Source organism: Pelodiscus sinensis, chromosome 5, assembly GCF_049634645.1.
Source record: "Pelodiscus sinensis isolate JC-2024 chromosome 5, ASM4963464v1, whole genome shotgun sequence".
Classification (NCBI taxonomy): Eukaryota; Metazoa; Chordata; order Testudines; family Trionychidae; genus Pelodiscus; species Pelodiscus sinensis.
The window spans coordinates 37,584,580-37,601,462 of record NC_134715.1 but is presented as its reverse complement, the minus strand read 5'-3'; the positions used below and the strand labels follow the sequence as shown (position 1 = coordinate 37,601,462).

General features: G+C 44.3%; 1 long non-coding RNA gene across 2 annotated transcripts in view; it reads right to left on the bottom strand.

Annotated features, from left to right (window-relative positions):
- The window catches only part of LOC112546211 (uncharacterized), a 98,459-nt gene that overhangs the window by 33,885 nt on the left and 47,691 nt on the right, over positions 1–16,883 (bottom strand). The gene's annotated exons all lie outside the window — the stretch shown is intronic.

Genomic DNA, 16,883 nt, shown 5'->3' with positions numbered 1-16,883 from the left:
ATGGGGACAGGCAGCATCAGGAATATTACAATATCCAACAATAACTGAAAGAATAACTTGTAGAAAGTTTAAAAGTAGCAGCCACTTATATGCCATGAAATTTACATTTTAGAAATAGAATTCCCTTCATAAAAAGGAAAATATGCTGTGCAGTTTGTTTAATACTTTGTGATGAGTATAAATAAGAAGCAGCCATCAAACTGACAGAATTGAAAAGAAATGTTAATCCTCTCCCCGCCAAAAAAGCACAGAGTCTGAACATCCTGAAATTCTGGGCACCCAAAAACTAAAAGAACAAAAACGATAAAAGGCTTAGAAAACCTGAAAGATCAAAAGAAATGGGCATGTTTAGTCTTGAGAAAAGAAAACTCGGTGAGACAAGATAACAGTTTTTATATATGTAAATTGATGTTATAAAGATAACTGCAATCAATTGTTCTTCATGTCCATAGAAGGTGAGACAAGTAGTAACTGACTTAATCTACACCAAGGAAGATTTATGTTAGATATTAGCAATTTTTTTGTAATAATGTTAGGTAAGGTCGGGAATAGGCTTCTAAGGGAGTTTATGGAATCTCTATCATTGAAGGTTTTAAACAACAGATTGGATAAACACCTGCCAGATTCAAAGATGGTTTAGGTTCATTTGGTCTTGCCTCAGTGAAAGGAACTTAACTTGAGTTCTTCAGTTCACTTCCATTCCTACATTTCTATTATTCTGTTAGTTTTGATGGCTTTCTTTCTCTACAAAAAAGAGCTCAAGTTCATTGCCAAGTTGCTGTAACATTGCAACCACTGAGAAAGTAACCATAACTATGCTGCTTAGTTTGTCTGGGCTGTCACTATTGGCTCTTTTCCTATACAGGCAGTCCCCGGGTAACGTACAAGATAGGAACTATAGGTTTGTTCTTAAGTTGAATTTGTATGTAAGTCGGAACTGGCTCCAGATTCAGCTGCTGCCACTGAAACCGACCAGAGGCTGACTACAGGAAGCCGGAGGCAGAGTTGCTCTGCCCCCAGCTTCCGGGAATCAGCCTGATCAGTTTCAACAGCTGCTGAATCTGGAGCCTGGGACAGAACAGCTGGGGCGCTGTCGGGTAGGTTCCCACAGGACCAACCCAGCAGCACCCCAGCTGCTCTACCCGAGGCGTTCCGCAACAAAAGCCTGATCTGCTGGGGGGGGTGCACTAGCTGCGCCCCCTCCCCCCCCAGCAGACCAGGGAGACCCGAGCAAAGCCACACAGGCGGAGAGACCCCGCTGCCCGTGCGGCTTTGCTCCTGTCTCCCTGGGGTACTGGGGGGAGTCCCCCCAGCACACCAGGGAGACCCGAGCAAAGCCGCACAGGCGGAGGGACCCCGCCGCCCGTGTGGCTTTGCTCCTGTCTCCCTGGTCTGCTGGGGGGGTCCAGCAAAGCCGCTGGACCCCCCCCCCCCCCCAGCAGACCAGGGACACCCGAGCAAAGCCGCCACCTGGGCGGCTTTGCTCGTTTGCCCGGGAGCAAAGCCGCCCAGGCGGCGGGACCCCGCCGCCTGGGCGGCTTTGCTCCTGTCCCCCTGGTCTGCTGGGGGGTCCAGCAAAGCCGCTGGACCCCCCCCAGCATACCAGGGACACCCGAGCAAAGCCGCCCAGGCGGCGGAAGTCCTGCCGCCTGGGCGGCTTTGCTCCCGGGCAAACGAGCAAAGTCGCCCAGGTGGCGGCTTTGCTCGGGTGTCCCTGGTCTGCGGGGGAGGGGGGGGTCCAGCAGCTTTGCTGGACCCCCCCCAGCAGACCAGGGAGACCGGGAGAAGCTTTCTCGCCCCGGAGGACACGGGTGGCGACCCGCCGCCTGTGAGCTCCGGGGCGAGAAAAGCTCCGTTCGTAAGTGCGGATCCGACATAAGTCGGATCCGCGTAAGTCGGGGACTGCCTGTAGTCTCTAAATTCATGCCTATTTGTTTCCATTTCCTACTTATTTTCTCAGACATTTTCTCTTTTACGTTTTCTTTCTTCTCCTGTTTGCCCATAGCTTTTTTTCCCTCTTCCCTCTGCTTTTCTGTCTCTCCTTCAGTTCAACATCCTTCCTGCATCTTTTTCCCTCCATTTTCCTTGCCCATTCTTAATTCTCTACTTCTTCCTCCCATTATCATCCTCCTCCTTTTCTGATTTCTTTCTTTCTCCTCCATTCCCTCCCTCATTTCCTTCATTCTGACCATTTACCCTTGGTTTTCTTCATCTTCCTTTCTGTTTTCTACACTACCAGATTCTATATAAAAAACCCCATAGAATCTGGATGTTTCTGCTAAAATGGAGTAAAATAGTTAGTAAACACGTTACCATGCAAAATCAGGCTTCAATATTAATGTCCTCATTCAGCTCAAATGTATACACTGTACTTAGATTTACTAGGAAAAATTCACATTAGAATATATTTGCCAGTGTTTCACTCAGGGTACGTCTAGACTACAGGGTTTTGTCGACAAAACTGCTGAGTTCTCAGCGGTAGTGTAGACGCAGGTATAGTTTTATCGACAAAAGTCCACTTTTGTTGACAAAACTCGGTAGTCTAGACACACCCTCAGTCTCTCTCCAGACAGAACTGCATTTGGTAACACACAGAAGACTATGCTAGGAGTCCCGCCACAGGAGTCCATCTGGACTGGTGGCAAGGTGGTTGGTGTGCCAGCAGGCTCCAGTCGGACTAGCAGGGCAGAGGGCTGCTGGTGGCGCAGAGGACCAGGAGCCCAGTGGGGCAGCTGGCTGCCAATGGGGCCAGCCCAGTGGAGCCCATATGGCGGCAGGCTCCAGCAGAGTGGAAGGGTGTGGGGTGGAAGCTGGCAGGAAGGCCGGCAACTAGGCCAGAAGTGGAGCTGGACTGGGGGACAAATCACCTCCCCCAGTCCAGAAAAATCCCTTGTTTAGAACTAGTTAGGTTCTGAGGGTGCCGAACCAGGGAGGTCCAACCTGTGCAGAGACTGGTGGGATGGGATGTAGGTTCACATAGAACATTTACCAGAAGAGATGATGATGTCCTTGTGCACTGTACTACAACTGAAAAGCCACTTCATTTCTCCCTTATGTGCTTTAAAGGATCAGAAAGACTTTTAACATAAAAAGATAGTACCACCTAAGAAATAGAGGACTGTCAGGTAAGGATTTTCATTAAGAGAGACATGACACAAAACATTCATTGGAAGGGTGGGGAGATTTAGAAGAATGGCTGATAATCACACATGTGCAGTGGCGTTTCATATAACCAGTAAGCAAATCTATTCTTATATTAATCATTATTTCTTAGAAAAAAAGTAAACAGTATATTGAAGTAAAGAATAGTTCTGCATTTTAACCACCAGATGGCAATGTACAATCACAAAACAGTGGCCAAAGGTAATTGAAAATTAAAACCATCACATGCCTGGAGAAAAAATACTGTGAAAGGACATTTTATCAAAACATGCCAATAAAAATCAATTTCTTTCCATTTTTTCACTTTACAGACTATTCATGAAGAGAAACTAATCCAAAAAGTTAAGTTGTTAATTAAATCTTTCTATTTTGAGCATGCATTTAAGATTCCTTTTTTGTGGGAGAGATGAGAAGGCAGCTGACTCAGCTCTTACCAGGACAGACAAAGGTGGAGGGCCTCATATTCAATTAACAGTCCCTCTGGCTAATTGAGAAGCAGAGTTGATGGGCCTTGAAGACAGTCCTCTTTGATTAAGAGGGTAACAGTTTCCATAAGAATTTTTGGGGATCAATGACAGAAATATGAAGAAATGTTAGACAATAAATTTTAACTAGAGAATACTCTCATGTCTGCCCTGGTCTTCTCTGCCCTATTACCACAGTACTCTTGTCCCCTCTAGGCCCTTCTGAGGTAGGGAGGTACTTTTATCTCCCATTTTATAGATGGGGAACTGAGTCTCAGAGTAAAGCAGAGGCTTTTCCATATTCATTCATGAAGTGTAGAGCAACGGCAGAAAATGAACACAGGCCTTGAAAGTCTTAACCACCGACCTCCAAGTGTCAGGCATCAGGGGTGGCATTCATACTTTTGACAGCACTTTCATATCTGGTAACATTTCAGATAAAAACTCATGCATATTTTTAGGACGAGAGAATACTTACTCTCAAGTACTATGCACTTGTAATCCAAAAGCCATTCTTATATTCAGACCTGGTCAAAAGCAAATACATCTGCACTGAAAGTCCCTACGTACCATTCCTACCCTCATTTCTATAGTTATTTCCCTTCTCAAAGATTGTTTTAGATGTGCAGTCCATACAATTTTGTATACTGTAGATGTTCTAGCAAGAAACAGATGGGTTTGCTGCTGGTTTTAAAAGTGTGCGTGGGGTGTGTGTGTGTGTGTGAGACAAATGGGACTATGATGGGCTCTTGTTGGAAAGACAAACAAGGGCTCCCAAAAAACCTAGTTATAATTCATTACATCTTTCTAATACAAGAACGCAACATTAGCAAGGCAGGTCAAAAATTGTCAGAGTAAAATTTTTCCTAAAAAGGGTTTGCCTGTTGTGGAAAGTATTTATTTCCCAAATGCATCAAACTCATAATATTTTAACTGAAAATAGAAATATTTTGATTTTAGGGCACTTGCAGAAGATAAAGACCTTTTATGAAAAATAGTGCCTCAACAGAAAAATAATTATTTGGAAATATTGCTGTGATGCCTCCTTGAAGCTCAGGTTGCTTCTAGGGCTATCAAGCGATTAAAACATTTAATTGTGATTATATGCTGCAGCGGTGTTTCAAAGGGGCAGCACTGTGGAAAGCCCAGGATCAGCTGGAGTCCTCAGCTGATCCCAGGCTCAGTGCAGTGCTGTCCTTTGGAAAGGTTGCCCCAGTGTTTCCAAGACGCAGCGCTGGAGAATCCTGGGTTACAGATGTTCTTGACTGTTACATGTGTCAGGAAAGTGGCTAATGATACCTAAGCCCGGCATTTCCAAGGGCCAGCATGGCAGGAGCCCAAGGTCAGCTCGAGACCCCATTTGACCCTGGGCTCCATGCAGCACTTCCCTTTTGAAGTGCTGAGGCAGCACCTCAGCTGATCCTGGGCTCCGCCTTGCACTGTCCCTTTGAAGCGCTGCTCTGGTGCCTCAAAGGGGCAGTGTGTTAAAAAAATTAATGCGTTAATCCTTCCCTGAGTTGATCACGTGTTAATGCACATCAATTGACAGCCCTACTTATAAATCAAGATCTTCCATGAGACTGCATTTCCCAGGAAGCTCTGCTTCTCATTCCAAGAGAGGTGATCACAAAGCATAACAGGAGATTGCAGCCCAACCATAGAACCCATTCTTTAGAAGAAAAATAGCTACCTGTGCCATAACTGGTGTTCTCTGAGATGTGTTGTTTGTGACTTTTTCATATTAGGTATGTGTGCTTACCACATGCAACAGTGCTGGAAGTTTTTACCCTCAGCTGCACCCATAAGGGAGTAGCTCTAGCAACCCCTGCAGTGGGACCTCCATGGTGCATTACATGGTGTAAGAGGCATTACATACTCCTCCCCCCCCCACTCTCAGTTCCTTCATGGAAACTCTGACAGTAGGAGAGGAGGGTGGGTCATGGAATGAACACAAGTAACATCTCAAAGAATACCAGTTACTCAATAGGTAATTGTCTTTTCATCTTCAATTGTGTACATTCCACACTAGGTAACTCCAAGTAGCATCCTCAGAGGTGGATAGGAGTTCATGACTATGTTGACTGACGAACCCAGTGTCGTCTCAGGCCTGCTTAGCGATGGGGGAGTGAGATGTGAACGTGTGGAATGAAGACCATGTCACAGCTCTACAGATGTCCTTGACTGTTACATGTGTCAGAAAAGTGGCTAATGATACTTAAGCCTGGTTGAATGGGCACTGACAAGCCATGGCAGTGGACCTTTCTGAGCTCATAGCAGGTCCGCATGCAAGAGGTGATCCATGGGGAATCTTCTCTGATAAAACTAGGAGCCTGTAGCCAGACAGGAACCCCCCCTTGTAACATCCATTTTTGCTTGGAGCATACAGGGCACACAGAGCAGAAGGCCCAGGCTGCTGTGACCGTGAATGGCTGTAAACACAGATACGCCAATTGCTGACGAAGAGGCTGCCAAGGAGTGCCCTTGACTCAAACCCATATTGATACGAACACACATCCGTCCGCGGGGGGAGGAATCTCTCGCCCAATAAAAAAATGTCTAGTACTCACAATTTAGTTATCTCTCTTGCAAGTGTAAATTAACTTGAAACTTGCTTGTAAGAACTGGCACCACAAAACGGACCAGTAGAATTTGGCCTCTTAGATAAGAAAAAGGATACTGGCCCCCAGGGGTATAAAGATGGGTCCAGCAGCACATTTTCTCTGAGTGTCAATCTACCATCTATCTGCTGATCTCCCGAGGTTCCAGAGGGGACGCCCACCTTGTATTCGTCTTTCCTAGGAATTGAGAGACCGGCCCTGGCCTGACACGCTGGAGTCGAGAGGCACAGAAAGGGGTAAAAATTGTACCTGGATGTGGTCCTTTGCTTAAGTATATATATACACAGTGTTAGAGCTCTTTAAAGATTAAGCTGTCACTTGGTACCATTATTTCTATTTTCTATCTTTACCTTTTTCCTGTGATCATTTTTAAGACCTATATATATATATTTGCTAGCATTTAAGAAAGAGCAATAGCCATTGTAACCATATGCTTTTATAAGTCTTTTAATAAACCTGTAACTGTTTAAGCTTTAACCTGACTCCTTCAGTTGCTGTAATAGAACCAAGCACAATTTAAAAGAACTTCAGCCAGTCATAAAGGGACAGACATAGGGAGAGCTTGGGCGTTTGGATCTGTGTCACTCCCAGGTGACAAGATCCGTTGGGGCACCTTTTCAGCCTTTCCTAGGCTGCCCGCTGCGAAGGAACCCCTGTGTTCTAGCAGCTAAAATCTAAGGTGTAATAAGCTCTTCCTATATAACGGGGCGTCTGTTGGCCTGCTGGCCACCCTCTGCGATGGGACCCCGGTCCTAGCAGTAAAGACACGGACGTTAAACCTTTTCTCGGAAACACACACACTGCCCTGACCGTCGGCTGACAGAGCCCCTTTAGCCTATTGACCGTAGTGACAATAGCTGCATCAACATTTCAGGTAAAAAACCAAGGCCCTCTGAAAATCAAAGGCAAGTAGATGTCTCTTGTCCACTGTCTCGTGAGGCTTGGGGCAAGACACAGGCAGAAATGTGTCCTGGTTCACATGGAAGGAGGAAATGACCTTTGGCAGTGTCGAAGCAAAAGCCTCACTCAGTTTACGCGGCTAAACAGACAGTTTTATTGGCCAATAAAAGCAAAGCGAGCCAAACGTGGTCCTAGCAAAGCCGGGCCCAGTAAAGCTGGCTAATACAATCAATTTTAGTATTTTATACCTTTAACCAAACAAGTCTGACGTCAGGGCAAGAAATCAAAGCGAACTTCAAAGAGGAATTATAATCAGCAGATAAAAGAAACAGGTTTAGAGGGAGTTCGAGCTTCAGCTCAAAATAGTTCATTAACACATTCCAACAGTGCATCCTTCTGGCCTCTCCCCACCTCAGTGAAGGCCAGTTCACTCCCTCTAGTATATGTGCAGACACAAGAAACTGAAATGGCTTTTGTTATACAGAATGGCTTCTAGCTAAATATGAAATGGTTTCTACAGCAGGAAAGCTGGGGGGGGGGGGGGCTGACAGCTGTCCCTTATCTTTATGTAAAAACTGAGGGAAAAGCTTCTGGCACCAGCGTACCTGGTGAGCACGCACGCTTAATATGGAATGGACACAAGCAATCATTCAGGGAACAGAAGTATTTTGGAGAGAATCAAAATTGTGTGCGGAATTTTTTTAAAGTCAGCTTTACAAATTATCCATTCAATTAGAGTTGGGACAAGGGTTAGGGCTAGGACAAGGCTAACTGGCAAAAGGCAAATTATGCAGTCTGGTCCTGCCGCAGAATATGCCTCTTTAGTTAGCAAAACTAACTTTGAATATAAATTATTTTAAAAATAAATGCAATTTATGTCAATTATCTGCCCTTCCATGAATTTTTTCCTATGTGACCAATTTCTGACCCTATCTTGCCCCATTTTATGAATGCTTCCTCTCCATCTCTCTGTGTCCCTTTGGATTTTTTCCTCACCCATTACCCAAGCATTTGGTACTTCCTTCACTGCTTCATTTCTCACCTTCTCCCAACAGGAATTTTATCTAACCAATCATCTCTTCCGGTCTCCTTCAAAAATAATCAATTATATGATCAGATTAGTGATAGTAATGTAGACGTGTTAGTCTGGTGTAGCTAAAACAAAAAACAGAACTATGTAGCACTTTAAAGACTAACAAGATGGTTTATTAGGTGATGAGCTTTCGTGGACCAGACCCACTTCCTCAGATCAAATAGTGGAAGAAAATTGTCACAAACATATATACAAAAGGATACAATTAAAAAAAATGAACAATTATGAAAAGGACAAATCAAATTTCAGAACAGAAGAGTCTCAGACACTTTGCCAAAGAATCAATGCCCACAAAACAGATATTAGCCTTTTCAACCAGAGAGGACATTGTCTCAATGACTTGATTACCTGCATCCTGCTTCAAAGACCTTTTATGACTACACTTGAAAGAGGATCCTCTGAATTGTCATTTACGCTTAAATTCGACACTTTACACCTAAGCTTAAACAAAGACATCAATTATCTTACCCATTACAAAGATAGCTCCCCTAATTATCACCTCTAATATCAGTAGCTCACAGACATTTACCTTTCCCCCCGCCCCCTCCATCCCTCTTCTGTTCTGAAATTTGATTTGTCCTTTCCATATGTGTTCATTTTTTTAATTGTATCCTTTGGTATACATGGTTGTGACAATTTTCTTCCACTATTTGATCTGAGGAAGTGGGTCTGGCCCACGAAAGCTCATCACCTAATAAACCATCTTGTTAGTCTTTAAAGTGCTACATAGTCCTGTTTTATGATCATATTAGTTTTTATGCAGAAGTGTTTAGTAACAAGACTAAAGTTGGATTAGATAAAGCACTGGAAAAATCTAGTCCTGCTTTGGTCAGGGATGTCTACAGGTTTCTATAGATTGAAATATAAATTCAGAGCACTAAAATAATTTCATTTCTATAGTCACCACTACTATTTGCAGATACAGGAAATGGAAATTACAAATTACCAGAACATAAAATATATGGCATTTTAGGGGCAGCGTGGGGAGCTCCGTGGTCTTGCTGCATAGGACGCGGAACTGCTGCTAGCTACTTCTGCGTGTGGCATGGTGTCAGAACAGGTAGGAACTGGCCCAGGGTTTTCCATGTCTGGGTTGTGACCCAACCTTAGCAGGCCACCAGGGTCACGGGGGCTCAAAAAGGCAACCCAGTGCCTTACATTCTGCAACCCATACTGGGTCATGACCAGCACTTTGTAAACCACCGGCTTAGAAGTATCAACAGCATATGGCAATTTTATAGGGATTAAGAGCATTATGAGTTTAAATCAAGATGAAGATAATAAAAATTCCTATATAACAACTTAGAAATTTTTTAAGATGGACTTTTCAGGGTCTTGATTTTCCTCTAATAGCAACTAGTAGTTTAAAGCTCTAACTCAATATAGTGTATTTTTGAAAGTTATCCAGGGGAGGCCTAAAGCCAGCACATGAATGGAAGAGGATCTACATATTCTAGGTCAGTGGTCTCCAACCTTTTTAACCACAAGATCATTTTTTCAATTTAAGTGCAATGTAAGATCTACCTCAAACCCAAATATTCTTGCCCCATTTCCTTCCTGCCCCTTCTCTGAGGCTCTGCCCTTGCTCCACCCCTTCTCTGAGGCCTCACCCTGCTCACTCCACCCCCCTTCTTCCTCAATCCTCACTCACTTTCACCAGAATGGGGTACGGATTTGGGGTGCAGGCACTGGTCTTGGACCAAGGAGTTTGGAGTGTCGGAGGAGCTCTGGGTTTAGCCCAGGGAAGGGGACTGCGGTCTAGGAGGGATTTAAGGGTGCAAGCTCTGGAAAGGAGTTTGGGTGCAGGGGGACTCATGTCTGGGACAGGAGGCTGGGTGCAGGAGAAGGTGCATTCAGTAAAGCTTCTGGAAAATTAACATATTACTCCTGACCAATCATACATACATATATTTATTTTATATATGTATGTATGTATGTATGTTTGTACGTAGTGGCCTCGTTCGTCTTTACAGACATTTATTCTGGATATGAGGTCACAGTTGGGTGCTACAACTTTTTTGACGACTATAATAGCCAATTCTGGACAAAGAGATTTTATCACATCAAATGTAACAAAAGGTGCTTTCCTGTTGTCTGTGGCTAGTCATTCAGTTTTTTACTCTGTCTTTTTGTTCTAAGTGTAGAGAGCCACTGTTTACCATGTTCTGTGATGCCTGTATTCAGACTGGATCGCCAACTTGAATGATCTTTTTCTTGGGCTTCCCAGGTCTGTGGTTCAATACCTAAGCATTTAAGATCTCTCTTGCGGGTGTCTTGCAGGCCTATGTTTTGGGCATCTTCTCTTTGACCCTCCTTTAACTCACAATATAAGATGTGTTTAGGAAGTCTTCCATCTTGCATCCTATACACATGACCTAAGCAATGAAGATCGATGAGCTTGATAATAGCTATAAGGCTGATGATTTTGTCCTCATTAGTACTTCTTCATTGGCAATTTTTTTCTTGCCAGGTGATGCCTAGAATGGATCTCAGGCACCATAGATGGAAGCTACTGAGTCTCTTTTCTTGCTTGCTATATGAAGTCATTATCTCACTGCTGTAAAGGAGCTTACTGATTATGTAGGCTTTATAAATCAAGACATTAGTCTTCATAATAAGCTACTTGTTCTTCCATACTTGTTTTGTGATGCAACCAAAGCTGGTGGCTGCATTCCCAATATGTATGTCCAATTCATCCAATGACAAGTTTCTGTCAATAGTAGCTCCCAAGTAACAAAATGAGCTCATGGTTTGGAGATTGGTATCACAGAGTGTAATACAAGGTTGGCATCCTGTAATTTGCCCCATGATTATTGTCTTTTTCCACACTAAATGGTGACTGAGAAATTCTGACATGCATCTCCAAAGTCATTTACGAACTCTTGTAAGTGAAATTCACTGAGATACGAGAGCAGTGTCATCAGCATAAAGGAACTCTCTCAGACCAACTTTTCACACCTTGGTCTTCCTTTCCGTCTAGCTAGGTTGAACTGCTTGCCATCAGATCATATATGAAGATAAACATCATCTACATTTTTAAATGTATCGCTCTAAGAATAGAGAAGACTATTCCAAATGGTTTAGGTGCCATGTTTCACTCTGCTTTTTACCTCAAAACTTTCAGAGGAGTCTTCTTCAAATATCACTGTGCTTTGCATATTGTCATGGCAAGACTGAATTATGCAGAGGAGTTTTGGGGGGCATCCAATTTTTCGAAGTACTGTGTACAGACTGGATCTACTAACCATATCAAATGCTTTGGTCAGGTCAACCAAGGCAACAAAAAGCCGTTTCCCTTGTTTTCTACTTTTCTCCAGTAGAACAGTGGTTCCCAACCTTTTCGTACCATGGACCGACAAACCCATTCACAAACTTTTGGCCAACTGGTAAGAGTTTTATTTGTTACTGGTGCGCCAAAAGCCCCAGCCCCCAGAGCTGCCGTGAACACCCAGCTTCAGCTCCAGCAGTCGCCACATGGCAGTCTGAAGCTGGCTGTTCACGGTGGGTCTGGAGTACACCCTGTAGTAAGGTGGAGGCCTAAAACATAAGCCCATGTAACACAGGCCTGGTGTGAGGCCTGAGGCCTAGCTAACAATGGATAAAACATTGCTAACAAAGCAAAGCTAAGCTGTGAGCAAAAGGCAGGACCTTGCTCATAGAGGTTGGTATGAACAGGGCTGAAAATGCAAAACACTAATTGCTAATATAGCCAGGTGTAGAACAGTAATTGGTACTAGGTACCTACTGTAAAACAATAATTGGTACTGTCATAATATGAAAGTACATGACAACACCAACCCATTAAAAAAGACCTTGGTACTCATATTCCCCACAGCTACAGACCCAAGTTCAGGAAAGAGTCGAAAATGATAGAATGATGGATAGAGATGATCTAACCCAGTGGTCCCCAACCATTTAAGGTTGCCGGGCGCCAGGGGGCGTGGCCGTTCGCCCGCCGGGCGCCGTGTGCCCGGGGCTTCCCCCCCCCCCAAGCGCCGCGCACCCGGGGCCGGTGCTCACCGTGCACCATGTGCCTGGGGCCAGGCCAGCCCCGAGCACTTGGCGAGCGCACACAAATGCCCCCGCGGGCGCCATGGCGCCCACAGGCACCATGTTGGGGACCACTGATCTAACCAAACCACAAGGTTTTAGGTGATGGGTGGCATCTAAGAAGTGTCAGAGGGTGATAACCGAAGGTGTGACTTTTTGTACCTGTGTATAAAGTGGTATCTTGAGGGAGACAGTCTCTGAATGACCTATGAGTCATTACATTGTTATGAATTACACACGTGGAGCGGTTCAAAGAGTCTACTGACAACTAATACTGTACTTTGCTCAACAATAAACCTGGCTGGGCACCTTCAATCCTTATCTGATTTGTGGTCTTTGGGGGCTCTCTTGAATTCTGCTGTATTAACGTGTAAATCAACCTGGCGCACATCACTGAACACAAGAGCAAGCAGCCTTCTGGTTATCATCATCGATGGAGCCAAAGATCTGTCAAAAACTCATTGGGAGGACCCCATCTGACTGACAACACACCCCCAACCCCGAGACCCCCAGTGCCAGTCCTAATTCGTAGAAGCCCCCACCACTCCACTACCCCCCGTGCCAGCCACTGACCCTGGAGTCCTCTGCAACCAACCCCCATCAGTGCCAGCCTTCCACCCTCAGGAGCACCCCAGTGCCAGCCCCCCATCCCAAATGCATCAGTGCCAGCCCCCCGCTGGTTAGAACTCCCCAACACAAAGCCCCCCAGTGCCAGCCTCCTGTTTCCAGAGCCCCACTGTACCCCACTCCCCGGAGCTCCTCCCAGTGCCAGTCCCCAAGATTAGCCCCATCCCCAGAAAACCCCGGACCAAATCCTCATCCTGGACCCCGTGGTGTTCCCCCAGCATCAGCCCTCTGCCTCTTAGAACCCCCCTCACCCAGAGCCCCCCCAGTCTGTTCCGGTCAAATGGTAGATCTTCTATTGAAGTATGGATTTCCTTTGGGAAGGAGGAAGATGAGAGCCAGGATACACGATGCATGACGACTGCTGTGGCTATGGACCTGGCAGCTGTGTCTGCGACATCTAGTGCAGCTTTGAGTGCTGTGAAAGACATTAATTGATCTTTAGAGTCCAGTGCCTGAAATTGTTGTTTCTCGTCTTCAGGCATGTCATCAATAAAAGTTTGTATTTTGAAGTAGTTTCTGTGGTCGTATTTCATTAATAGTGCCGCATAATTGGCCACTCTGAATTGCAAGGTGGAAGAGGAGTAAACTTTACATCCAAATGCCTCCATCCTTTCATCATCTTTGTCGGATGAAGAAGTCTTGAATTGTTGCTGTTGCTTGTTCTTCTGATTAGCTGGTTCCACTACTAGCGAGTTGGGAGCAGGGTTTGTGTAGACAAAGGTAACAAAGAAATTCTGGTCCACATGTGCCTTTGGGTGTGATGGAGGCAGGTGTCTGCCATATAGTTTGTGCAGACTGCAGGAAGCAGCATTAACATGAAGTGCTATTTTGGAGGTGGCGGTGACTTGCGATATGTCTGTGAGTTCATGTTGGTTATCCAAGACATCCTCGCAAGCAATACTGAGGTCATCCACCACTCTCTTAAAAAGGACCTGAAAGTGGGAGAGTTCATCCCTAGATGCAGATGTGGTGGACAGTGGGCTTGTTGGGTGAAGGGGGTGCCCCAGTGGCCACAGGTGAATCCTGCGATTTCTGTTTGTACGTCCAGTAGAGGTTCAGTATTACAGTCCACTTCCACTTTAAGGTTTGGCTGGAGAGATTTGTGGACTTGCCTCCGTGTAGCGGGATGATCTGCATGTTGCACTCTGTAGTGTTCCCAGTTGGCCCTGATCCTTGAACCTAATGAGGGGAGTATGTGGGCATGGATAGCTCTGCTGACTAAACAAACTGTCTGTATTGCTGAGGCAGCATTCACCTGAGGCTGACCTGTGAGGAGATTCCCAGGTGCAGTGATGGGAGCGGGAAGAGTCCTATGGTCGGTGGGAGGGCAAGCACTGATATATGAGACAGGGCGGAGTCTGAGGCAGGCACGGGAAGAGCTGTTGCCTCAGTGAGGGCTGACTTTTTTAATTTTTTATTGCCCTTTCGGTGCTCACCCAAAGTACCTGGTGTGGTCGAATGTGCTCAAGTGGTTATTGCCTGAGTGGTCTGACTTCTTTCCCTCAGCATGGCACTTTAGGGAGCTGCTGATTCACAGAGATTGCCCTTGCCTTTGATGGCTTAGGGAATGTTTGTCTTTGATGTATCACTCTGACCCAAGCCCTGTTCAGAGGTATGTTGTTTGCCCTTGTCAATGAGGAGCATTTTCAGGCACAGCTCTCTATCTTTGCGCATTCGTGTTTTTAGCTTAGCGCAGTGCTGGCAGTCATACTGTGAATGTGACTGCCCCAGGCACTTTATACGTTTATCATGGTCCTCAGAAACCGGCATCGAGTCCTTGCAGAGTTTGCAGACTTTGAAGCCAGGTGAACTCAGTAGTCAGACATAGCAGTTCGAGACTGCAGACATCTTTTTTTTTCTTTTTTTTAAATATAACTAACTCTAACAAGTAAGAACTAACAAGTAACAAGAACTCTGGAGATAAAACTATTCCCTTCGATGGTTGTTTAAAATTAAACTGTGAAGAAAAGTCTGTTGCGAGAGCACTGAAGAGTTCCGTCTGAAGCCGGGGATGGTAGAAAGGAACTGAAGGGGGGGGGCCCTCGCATGCGCGATAGCACCGGGGGAGGATCGCACGCACCGCGCATGTGCGGCCACCAATGCACTGCTAAGAAAAATCCATGGAGAAGGGCTGGGACGCTCAACACCTAATGTGGAGCACTCCCAGGGACGCCTCTTGAAGAAGAAATAGCGGTTGCTCTCTAAAATTATTTTGCCTAGGACTCAATTTGTAGTCTGCTTTTTGGATTTTGTCTTAGTCTCACATATCCAATGAGGCAGGCAGACTCTGGTGGGCCAAAATGCTATTGGCCAGAGGCTGTCCAGTTTAAGTAAGTGATAGCTGACAAATGAAGTACAATGACTTTTCCCACCAATCAAAGTTACTCCTAGCAATACGCTCGTCTACGCCAACTGAACTGGCTTATAATTGGTGAACAGCAATTTCCTATGTCATTTTCTTGCTGGGGTGACCAGAAAGATGGAGTGCCCTCTCCATCTGTAACACAGTTGGAGCACTTTCTGCAAATGCCTAGGCAGAGAAAAATATGGAAAGTATGGCTTGTCCAAAGAACTACCCTCTCCCTCAACTGTACAAGCAAACTCCAGGACAAAGGCAAAGTCTCTACATCTGAAGCCAGCACAATTGCAGAAGTTGCCAGAAAACAGTTTATTAATCTCACCATCAAATACTAAAGATTAAAATTTGGCTCATACACTAAGAAAAAGAATGTACAAAAGCATATACAAGTGCAATCAGATGATAGCTGATTATAACATTATTGCAGGAAAGAACTGATTCCATGTTGGATTTGAAAATATACTTAATAGAGCCATCGACATCAATAAGTGATGTTTGTAAACTTCTTAACTATAGGGTTTTTGTGGCATTAACAAAACAATGTCATCATACTTAATGCACTCAAGAGAAAAAAGATTTATTATTCATTAGCCAACGCTTGCTCCAACATGTACCACAAAGTTCAAAAGTACTGAATAGTATTAATAAGGCTAGAAATTGTTTGCTTACAAACGTTAAGATGTAGTATAAACCAGCAAACTCAGAGGCACTCAATTTTTAGGCCACTGTTCTGAGACCTGTTGGAAAATCCACAGTACAATGTATGTATTAGGTGCCCTTTACCAAAGAACCCAGTGGGAGGAACAGTGGTGAATGCAAGATACAGAGAGAGATCTGCAAAGCTCATATAGCAACCCTCTATGATAGAATAGAACACAGGTTATAAAGACAAGAGGAGCTTAGAGATGGATAATCATCCTATTAAAAAGTTTTGCCTTTACGCAAGTTTCCAAATGAGTATTGATCTTCTACCCTCATCTCAGACCAAAAAAAAAAAAAAAAAAAAAAAAAAAAAAAGCGCCTCATGGTGTTTTCCCCTCCCCACATAACTCCTTACTTTCCACCAAGGTGAAACACCACCAAAATTGATTGAATATTAATCTATGTCAACTGTCAGATATCAGCCATCACATAACTTTGGAAATCTGATGATCAACTAATTTTTAAAGTAACCAAAGAATGATACTTAAGAAAAAATACTCATTCCTTTATCATGCCAAAAAAACCACGTTGTAAAACACCCAAAAAAGTAAAGTTTTTTTAAAAAGTCTAATTTCAATGCTCAAGCTAAATAAAGTGTTAAAAAAACAAACAAACAAAAAAAACCAACCAGCATGAAGTGGAGAAAAATATTTGCTTTTAAATAATCTAATAGTTTCGGTCACATAGGTAAGCTCATTTCAAAACTGGCCTTTTAAAGCCATACGCATATCGTCCAAATGGTCTGGGATTTCAAACAACTTTTTTAGTTGAGCATTTACTGTAAAAGTTTTCAATTTAATTATTATATCTGCCTAGAAAATGTCCATATCTAAATTTACCCTGCCTATTGGGCTTAAACTGCAGCAAGGGAGGTTTAGGTTGGACATTAGGAAAAAGTTCCTAACTGT